This window comes from Spea bombifrons, chromosome 8 (genome assembly GCF_027358695.1).
Source record: "Spea bombifrons isolate aSpeBom1 chromosome 8, aSpeBom1.2.pri, whole genome shotgun sequence".
NCBI classification, from domain to species: Eukaryota; Metazoa; Chordata; class Amphibia; order Anura; family Pelobatidae; genus Spea; species Spea bombifrons.
Window position 1 is genome coordinate 3,796,320 of NC_071094.1, and position 10,696 is coordinate 3,807,015.

Consider the following 10,696-nt stretch of genomic DNA (forward strand, 5'->3'; position numbering starts at 1 on the left):
GGGAAGTAACATTTTTAATTTTTTTTTTTTTTTTTTTTTTTTTTTTTTTTTTTATAGTTCTGAACGGGAATTTGTTAAATTACTGTTTTGTACTAAAATAATTTTTTTTTGGAATTAACAAAAATGTAAAGGGGCAACCTGAGGTATTCCTGGACCCGAGAAACTTGGCTTTAAATTTTTTTTTTTTTTTTTACCAAATAAGGGGAAAAAACATTAAAATTCTACTTGTTTTATCAAAAAAAAGCACTTAAAATGATAAAATCTTCTAGAATAATCTGGTTATAGAGAACAGAGAAGGACTAACGTCTCCCCAACAGCAGGGGCGGGACAGCGCGTTTCGCATCTCGTGCCCGACGCGGCCGGCGGTTTACTTCCTGCCCGCGGAGACGATGCCCTGCAGCATGTCGATGGGGAGCGGGAAGACGATGGTGGAGTTCTTTTCCGCCGCGATGGTGGTCAGCGTCTGCAGGTAGCGCAGCTGCAGGGCGGCTGGCGATTCAGATATTACCAGGGAGGCTTTTTTAAAGCCCGGGAGGCGTTCATTTCTCCTTCGGCGGCTATAACCTGCCAAGAAAGAGAGGAAAAATGAAGTCTAGCAGGGTGGCTACCGATTATTTCCCCATAGAAACAGAACCTGCCGGCAGATCGGCCCCATCCGGCCCCCGTCTAGTCTGCCCGCTTCTGCTGTAAAGACTCAAACCTTAATCAGTCGTTGGTCTCGTCTTAGATTCAGGAGCCGTATGTCTACCCCATGCATGTTTAATCCCCTCACTGTATCACCCTCTACCACCTCTGCTGGAAGGCTATCCTGCTTATCTACAGCCCTCCCAAAAACGACTTTTGTAGCCGTTGTGAACTTTACACCAAGTCTATCCTTTTGGGCGTACGGTAGTAAATAATAATAAAAAATTATTTTCTATTAATATACGTAGGATAAACAGTTGCAGAAAATGTGCCCGTGAGGTCAGCAGCCGCAACGGGAGAAGGAAACGAGGTGTTTAACCGTGAAAACACTGCTTAGGTTTAGAGGCATTTCAAATGGTACTGCCACTTCTGCTTTCAAGTAGTGCCACATATCCACTACTCCTTTGTTTGCAACGCAATTAAATATGCAAAGTGTATAGGTTTGCCCCGTTTATGAAAATTATCTGTTTGCTCGTGCGATGAGACCGACCCAGCGAGGGAGAAAATATTTAAACAATGTATGGGGAGAGGGGGTCTCCACCTGCCAACAGGGCCCCCCAACTACCCTGCGGAGCCTTTTAAGGACGGCCAGGACTTGGATTCCTTCCCAGCACGGAAGCCGCTATCAATAACCGCCTGATCTCGTGACCTGGAACAGAGAGACCTCTCCAGACGGGGTCTTAAACGCACCAGCGATGGCATACAGGGGGCAGGCGGACGCTTCTGTTACCTATTGCTGGGTATCGGGGTAACAGAGTGGGGCATTTAGAATAATGGGGTTTATTTACCCTGTTTAATATATAAAGCCGGCTACTTCCATACACATTATTGGGGCTTTTAGGGCTGTAGAACCCTGCGATCCCCTCATACCCAGCAAACACTTAAACACAAATCTCCAGGAATTTAACAAAAAAAATTAAATGTAATAAACAGGATTTTTTTTTCTTCATTATTCCGTTAATGTAAAGTTTCTATAAGCGGTCATTTTAAAGCCAGTTACAGGATTTTGTAGAACTGATTTCACAACTCTGTGTCCCATCATTACACATTATATATTACACACACACACACACACACACGTTTAAAAGTTAGGGGTCATTTAAAAATTTCCTTTTTGAGAGACAAGAACACTCCTTTATCACTCCCATCACTCCTGTGTCCCAATGGCCCTTTATCACTCCCATCACTCCTGTGTCCCAATGGCCCTTTATCACTCCCATCACTCCTATGTTCCAATGGCCCTTTATCACTCCCATCACTCCTGTGTCCCAATGGCCCTTTATCACTCCCATCACTCCTGTGTTCCAACGGCCCTTTGTCACTCCCATCACTCCTGTGTTCCAATGGCCCTTTATCACTCCCATCACTCCTGTGTTCCAATGCCACGTTGTGTTCGCTGATCCAAGTTTAAGTTTAAAAAGGATAATTGATGGTTAGGAAACCCTTTTTGTAATTATGTTACAGCCAGAAACGTCCTTGTTTTACATGAAAACTTTTGAACCGCAGTGTATATAAAAAAATAAATGAGAATTACGGAGAGAAGCGGTTAACGTCAGCGGTGGCGTCTGTTGCTCTCAAAATTATGTACAAAGAAAACAAAGCTCGACAAGCAGCATCATCCTGTCCGCAGGGCCGCTAATGGACGGATCCACAGATAACGCGCCGGGGATCAGCGGTATCTCCATTTACCAGCGCATTAGACGGATAGAGAGCCCGACGCGCCGGGAGACGATCCGGCTCAGTGGGTTTTGTCTCTTGGTAGACGATTAACCGACCGATTCCGTACTAACAGACTATTTCAAGAACCTACATAGTGTGGCCCGGGTTTAACCCATTAATACCCCAAGGCTATTCCCGTTCATAAAGCGGAGACAAATATTTATCACATCCCGAGAACTTACTATCGCCCGAGGACGCTACGAGCGCCGTTAGCCCATAACCTTACCTTGGCTCTGGCTTCACGGGTGGCCTCGGCTTCGGCGGCCATTGCTCTCTGTAGCTGGACGGGCAACTTCACGTCGTTAATCTCCATCCGCTCGAACTTAATACCCCAGTCATCTGTGGCACCGTCCAGGGTAGACTGGGGTGAAAAGAAATTGGGTATAGAAACATAGTTTTAATGAAGATGGCAAAGAGGGGTCTACACCTCGGGTTTAAGGACGGGGGTCTCGGTCGGTCGGCCATCACGGTGCATTTTTTGGCCGTCGAGGTCCCTCACCTGCATGTTATGGGCGATTTCTTCTCTGTCGGACAGGATCTGGGACAGGTTCTTGGTCCCCAGCACGTTCCTCAAAGTGGTCTGGGCCAGAAGCCGGGTGGCGGAGTCAGCGTTGGTGATATTGGCCACGGCCAGGGTGGCATTTTGGACCCGATAATAGACGACCCCATCCACGCTAACGGTGACAGAGTCCTTCGTCAGAATCTGCAAGCAGAAGAGCCAAAAACCCTGCTTTATTAAGGCATTTAAGTCATTGTATTCCTTTCTCTAAATCACATTAAAAAAACACAACAATACAAAAAGTTTTTTCAGTTTCCATAGCAACCGGCTATCGGACAACAGACTTCCAATCGCCTTACGATTCCGATTCCCCCGCTCCAGACGCAGAGGTTATGTATTCTAATAATTATTATTATTCGGTTGAAAAGGGAGTTACTGGAAAATTATGCAATATATTCCGACAACAACAACAGAAGCAGCCTTACTGACTCTGAGAAATTAAATCGGCCGGAGACTCGAGAGACCTTGATTCTTCGGCGCGGGTACCTCGTCTGTTTACAGGAGACATTGCTCGGGGATGATACGAAGCAGAATTATTCTCAGAATCGGGGCAGAGAGCATTATTCTCACCCACAGGGGGGCAGACGGGATGTTAGGGATATTAATGAGACAAAATAGGCAAAACCAATATTTTATCACACATGCAAAATAACAACGCTACCAAATATTGTAGTACCACATCCACAATACTAATTTAAGGAGATGCCCTATATTTTATCTCCGATCCTAAATCCTTTCAGATCGCCGAAAATTATAATTCAAATCAGATATATATCACAATAATAATCAATCAAAAATATTATTTATTGTGAATACAATTTATAAAATATCTATATGAGTCACACAGTGCATGATATAAAACACAAAATTCTTAAAACATGTCAAATTGAATCAGTTCAAATACAGTATATTATCGATTGTTGAGATATAATCTGAAAGTGCTCTCACAGTGCTATAGCCTATGTGATACAATTGTATAGTTAAGATAAGTATAAATAAAGTTTATGTTGTTATCTCCTCCTTCCTCCTGAACAGGAAGAGAAGCAGTTTATATGTTTCAATAAAGACACAGAAGCAAGGAGTGCCTGTGTGTTTTGCCTCCATCTTTATATATATAAGTTTCTTATATACCCGGTTATCCTATCCTAATAATTCAAATGGCAACAGGTTATGGGCCCAGGAAGGATGCAGGAAACCGATGGAACAGACTTTGCTTTGATTGAGATGAAAAGAATTATGAACTTTGGGAGAATAAGTTCTTGGGACATCTGAGGTTAATGAATCTTAAAAAGACCATCCTGTATGTGCCTGCAGACACTGAAGATGAGGATGAAGATAACAGTAAGAATGAAGAAGCATATGCTGAATTAATTCAATTTTTAGATGATAAAAGTTTGTCCCTGGTTATGAGAGAAGCAGCTGATGATGGAAGAAAAGCACTTCAAATATTGAGAGACTATTATGCAAGTAAAGGAAAGCCACGCATAATCAGTTTATATACTGAACTAACATCTCTACAGAAGGCTGTAAATGAGAGTGTAACTGACTATATTATACGTGCAGAGACAGCCATTACAGCACTGAGAAATGCTGGAGAAACATTAAGTGACGGACTGTTGATTGCAATGATTTTGAAAGATTTACCTGAATCATTTAAACTATTTGCCATCCACATTACACAAGGGGATGAAAAAGTAACTTTTGCAGAGTTTAAAACACAATTGAGAAGTTTTGAGGATACTGAAAAATACAGCAGCAGTGCAATTAATGATAATATATTAAAAGTGAGCAACACAACTCCAAGACTTAAAGAGAGAGATAATCCTAGCATTGTTTGTTACAATTGCGGCCAAAAGGGACACAAGGCCAGAGTGTGTTCAAACAATAAAAATAAAGGTCAATCGCTGTGGTGTAGCTATTGCAAAAGCTCAACACACAAAGATGCAAATTGCAGGCGTAAAAAGAAAGACAATGTCAGACAAGCAACAGATGACGCCGACAACAGACACTCATTTGCTTTTAAAATTAGAGATGACCCACTAGATGAGTTAAAACTAAAGGGACTAATGGTTGATACAGGAGCAACGTCCCATATAATTACTGACATCAGAAAATTTAAGAGCTTTGATGACACTTTTAAACCGGAGAAACATTCAATGGAACTTGCAGATGGAAAAAAGACAACTGGTGTGGCGCTGAGAAGAGGCGATGCAGAGCAGGAACAGAGAATCTGATACAAGAGCCACAGCTATATTAGAGCTAGTACACACTGATTTAGCATGTCCTAAAGAACCACCAGCTAAAGAAGGTTTCAGATATACAATAGCATTCACTGATGATTACTCTGGTGCAATATTTGTAAATTTCCTAAAACACAAGAGTGATGCAGTGTTAGCCACTGAAAGGTTTATTGCTGACACAGCCTTGTATGGAGTCATAAAATGTATAAGATCTGATAATGGTACAGAGTTTATGGCAAGTAGCTTTAAGTCACTGCTAAATAAGAGAGGCATAAGACATGAAACCTCAGCACCTTACTCACCCCACCAAAATGGGACTGCTGAGAGAAATTGGAGAACGCTATTTGAAATGGCAAGATGTCTCTTAGTTGAGAGTAAATTACCAAAAGAATTATGGACATATGCAGTAATGACTGCCGCTCATATCCGAAACAGGTGTTTTAACAACCGTTTAGCACAAACTCCATATTACCTTTTAACGGGCAGAAAACCTAATCTTTCTAAAATGAGAGTTTTTGGGTCAGAGTGTTTTGCATACAGGTATGACAGAAAGAAACTAGACTCAAAATGCGAGAGAGGGATTTTCATTGGCTATGACATAACAGTCCTTCTTACCTAGTGTTTTACCCAGACACTGGAAAGGTCCTTAAACACAGACTTGTGAAGTTTATCACAAAGAGAGTTTTTGAAAGAGAGACTCAAACTGACTTGTTACATGATGATGCGGAATGCCATAGGGAGAACTATGTACCCTCTATACCAAAGATTAATCAAACTGAAACTGAGTGTCCAAACTTGATTCAAATTTCTGAAAAAGAAACTTTGAAGAGCAAGGACAATGGTCAAGCAGGGAATGACCATAGTACACGTTATCCTAAAAGAGACAGAAAAACTCCTCAGTATTTGGAGGACTATGTTTCAGAAGTGGAATGTGACGATCAAATACTAACAAACATTGATTATTGCTACAAGGTGTTTGATGTACCACAAAGCTTTAAAGAAGCTATGAGCTCACCTCAGTCACAGAATTGGCCTAATGCTATGACAGAGGAAATTGATTCATTGAAAGTAAATGACAGCTTCACCTTGACTACCTTACCAATAGGTAAATGTTCAGTGGGGGGACGATGGGTGTATGCAGTGAAAAATAATGTTGATGGATTAGAAACGTACAAAGCCAGATATGTTGCTAAAGGTTATTGTCAAATAAGGGGAATTGATTACAAGGAAAGTTTTTCTCCAACTGCTAACATTATATCCGTACGTATTTTTATGCAACTGGCAGCACAGTATGGTTTACTTATTCACCAGATGGATGTGAAAACAGCCTACCTACATGCTCCAATTGATTGTGAGGTTTACGTGGAACAACCAGAGGGATTTGAGGTAGAGTCCAAACAAAACGAGAGACTAGTTCTAAAATTGAACAAGTCATTGTATGGTCTAAAACAATCAGGTAGAAATTGGAACAAGATGCTGCATGATCATTTAACTGAGAATGGGTTTGAACAAAACTCAGCAGACCACTGTGTATATGTCAAACATTCTGGACATGAGAGAGTAATATTGCTAATATGGGTTGATGATCTCATTATTGGCTCCAGTGAATAAACAGTACTCACTGACGTAAAGAAAATGCTCACAGCAAAATTTAAGATGAAAGACCTTGGGAGGATCAAACATTTCCTAGGTATTGATTTTGAACAAAGTGATGGTTTGGTAAAGATGAACCAAAAGAGATACATATCAAAGATTCTGGAGAAGTTTGGAATGACAGATTGCAAACCCAGATCAACGCCATGTGAACAGAAGTTGGACCATAATGATCACAATGATCTGGTAGATACAAAAAGATATCGAGAGATAGTAGGAAGCTTGTTATATGCAATGACCTGTACAAGACCGGATTTAAGCTGGGTAATCAGTTAACTGTCACAATACCTATCAGAACCAACAGAACAACATTTAGCCACAGCTAAGCATGTGATGAGGTATTTAAAACGTACTATTGACTATGAGCTTTGCTACAGAAGGTGTAGTGGAAACTTGAAGCGTATAGTGATGCTGATTGGGCCTCTGATGTGAACGATAGAAGAAGTGTGACTGGATATTGCTTTAGTCTAACAAAGAAAGGTCCACTGATTGCATGGAAGTCAAAGAAACAGTCCACAGTAGCTTTATCTACATGTGAAGCTGAATACATGGCATTGGCTGCAACCACGCAGGAAAGTCTGTACCTTGTGCAGTTACTCAAGGGAATGGACAATGGTTATCACAATGAACCAGTAACAATTTTTGGTGACAATCAAGGTTCAATAGCTCTTTCAAAGAATCCTGTTTGCCGACAGAGATGCAAACATATTGATATCAAGTACCACTTCATTCGATCAGTAATCAGTGAGGGTAAGACAGTTCTTGAGTATTGTCCAACAGACAAGATGGTAGCAGATGTTATGACTAAACCTTCAACAAAACTCAAGTTAGAAAAGTTTTTAAGTTATATGTTTGGAATGTAAGTCATGTATATTAAAAAATAAAAAGGTTAAACACTTGAGAGCAAGTGGGGGTGTTGAGATATAATCTGAAAGTGCTCTCACAGTGCTATAGCCTATGTGATACAATTGTATAGTTAAGATCAGTATAAATAAAGTTTATGTTGTTATCTCCTCCTTCCTCCTGAACAGGAAGAGAAGCAGTTTATATGTTTCAATAAAGACACAGAAGCAAGGAGTACCTGTGTGTTTTGCCTCCATCTTTATATATATAAGTTTCTTATATACCCGGTTATCCTATCCTAATAATTCAAATGGCAACATCGATAGTTATCAATATGAGTTACTACTTTATGAGTCTAACACACAATTAATTTCCATCCCACTCAGCAACCAAAAATTGATAATAATCAGGGCAGTCATAAAGATATCACTATCTCTCTAATATTAGTTCAACTAATATAACAAATTAAAAATAATTTAATTGTGTCTAAGAGTATTAGTGAAGTTCCTAATAGATGCAAATAATGTCAAACTTCATCTATAGGTAAAAATACCTTTACATTATCACGGGTTATAAGCTGCAGTCTCACAAGCCGCCATATACAATAATGCAATATACTATTTCCCAGAAACAGGGAATTCTATACGAAGAAGACAAAATTCACCTCTATTCAGGATAATAAAACAATTATAATTTCCACCACTTGTTGCTGTTTTCCCACCGGTGATTTTTTAAGACGTTATCTTGATGCAAAATAGGCCAGCATTTTTTTATTGCCTTTTTAATTTCGAACGCCTTATCATTATATTTTGTTAAGAAGGCAAAATCAAACGTTTTTTTAGATTTATGTTCCCTTTCTCCCAGAAAAAAATCCCTCTTTTTCTTTATTGTGCAATCCAGGTGTTTTTGTAACAGCTCTTCTGGATAATTCCTCTCTCTAAATTTATCCATTAATAATCCGCTTTGAGTTAAAAAATCATTGTCCTGCGGATACGTGCGAATTGTCCTTTAGGGACATTCTGCAGCCAGTGTGGGTGATGACAACTGGCATAGTCAATATAACTATTACCATCTGTTGGTTTAAAGAACGTTTTAGATTTTATCATATCCTCCTCTATATAGAGTGTAAGATCTAGAAAATTGATTTCTTGGGGGTGGATGCATGATGAAAATTTTAAATTGTACTGATTGTCATTTATAAAGTCTAAAAACTTATTGAGATCCTCTGGTGTCCCTTTCCATATAATCAATACATCATCGATGTAGCGCCGCCAGAGGACCAGACTCGCACCGAACGGGTTATTAGACCAGATGGAATTAGCCTCCCAGTCTGCCACATATAAATTGGCATAGCTCGGTGCGAATCTGGTCCCCATGGCGGTACCACAGAGTTGTAAATAAAAATCGTTGTTAAACCAAAAGAAATTATGATGAAGTATAAAGTCAATACAATTCAATATAAATTCATTTTGCAAGGGATCCATATTTATATCTCTCTGGAGAACTCTCCTTACGGCCTCCAGGCCCCGATCGTGGGGGATTGATATATACAGAGAAGCTACATCAACCGTTACCCACAAATAGTCCGATTGCCATTTCATATTACGTAAAATCCCAAGGATGTGTTTAGTATCCTGAATGTATGAAGGAACATCCCTTACGTATTGTTGTAAGAAATAATCAACTTATTGGGAAGTATTGCTCGAAAGAGAATTAATCCCACTAATAATGGGTCTACCTGGGGGAAATGTGATGTTTTTATAGATTTTTGGCAGGAAGTAAAAAACCGCCACTTTAGGAAACTTGATGTTTAAAAAGTCATATTCTTGTGTGTTTAGGACTTTATTCTTTTTTCCTTCTTGTAGTAACTTTATGAATTTAGTTTGAAATAAATTTGTAGGATTGTTAGTCAATTTCTGATAAGTAATCTTATCATCTAGAATGCGGTTTGCTTCCTGGATGTAATATGTCCTATCCATAATCACTATCGCACCACCTTTATCAGCCGATTTAACGACAATCTGTTTCTCTTCTTTAAGTTTCTTAAGTGACTCTTGTTCTTCTCTTGATAAATTAAATTTTCTATTTTTATTAGATTCGATTTTTTTAAATTCTTGTAAGAGCATATCAGCAAAAACTTTAATATGTTCACTTTTTTCATACTCAGGGTAAAATTTGGATCTGGGTTTAAATGGCGTATGTATATATGGGTCTGACATAGTGGAATTAGAAATTTCCAGATGATTATGTTCCCTTTTAAGAAAAAAGCGTTTCACTGTTAACTTTCTCAAAAACTTTTGAGTATCTATAAAAAGGTTAAACCCATTCGGACCTTGATTAGGGGCAAATTTAAGCCCTTTTGATGATAATTCAATTTCAGTCGGTTCCAGAGAAATCTTCGAAAGATTAATAATATTTTTTGTACTAGTAGATGTTATCGTCTTGGTGTTTACTCTGAATCCCTGTCCCCTAACGCCTCTACATCTCTTGAGGTTTTTCGTTTTTTGATTGGAGAGTGTGTGAATGGGGAGAATCTGTTTCTCGTTTCGGTCAATAGACTCGGGGGAAGTGGTTCTATAGATCCCTTTTTTCGGGATCGCTCCCTGTCTAAGAAAGAGTTCTTAGGATCTTGGGGGTTATCAGATCCCGAAGATTTATCGGGATTATACTGATGACCTGTATTAGCTATAGCTGAGTAAAGTGGTTTACTCTGCATTTTGGCTGAATGATGTTGGTTACCACTTGCATGATGTGCTTTCAAATTTCTTTCATCTTTATTATGAGTGTTATGGTGAAACTTAGTGTTTCTATTTTTATTTTCGTAACTATTATAACGAAATCTGGTATTTTTATTTTCATGTGGCTTTTTATACAATTGTGTCTGCCCCTTATGTCCAAAAAAATTATTTATTTTTGGAACTATTTTATGTGTACCTTTAAGATAATCATCCTTATCTCTTTGTAATTTTTTCTTCTTATTATTAATAATAGATTCCTC

General features: G+C 39.1%; 1 pseudogene; it reads right to left on the reverse strand.

Moving 5' to 3' along the window:
• Positions 1-57: 57 nt before the first annotated feature.
• On the reverse strand, positions 58-3,470 carry LOC128503233 (stomatin-like; annotated as a pseudogene).
• Between the last annotated feature and the right edge of the window lie 7,226 nt (positions 3,471-10,696).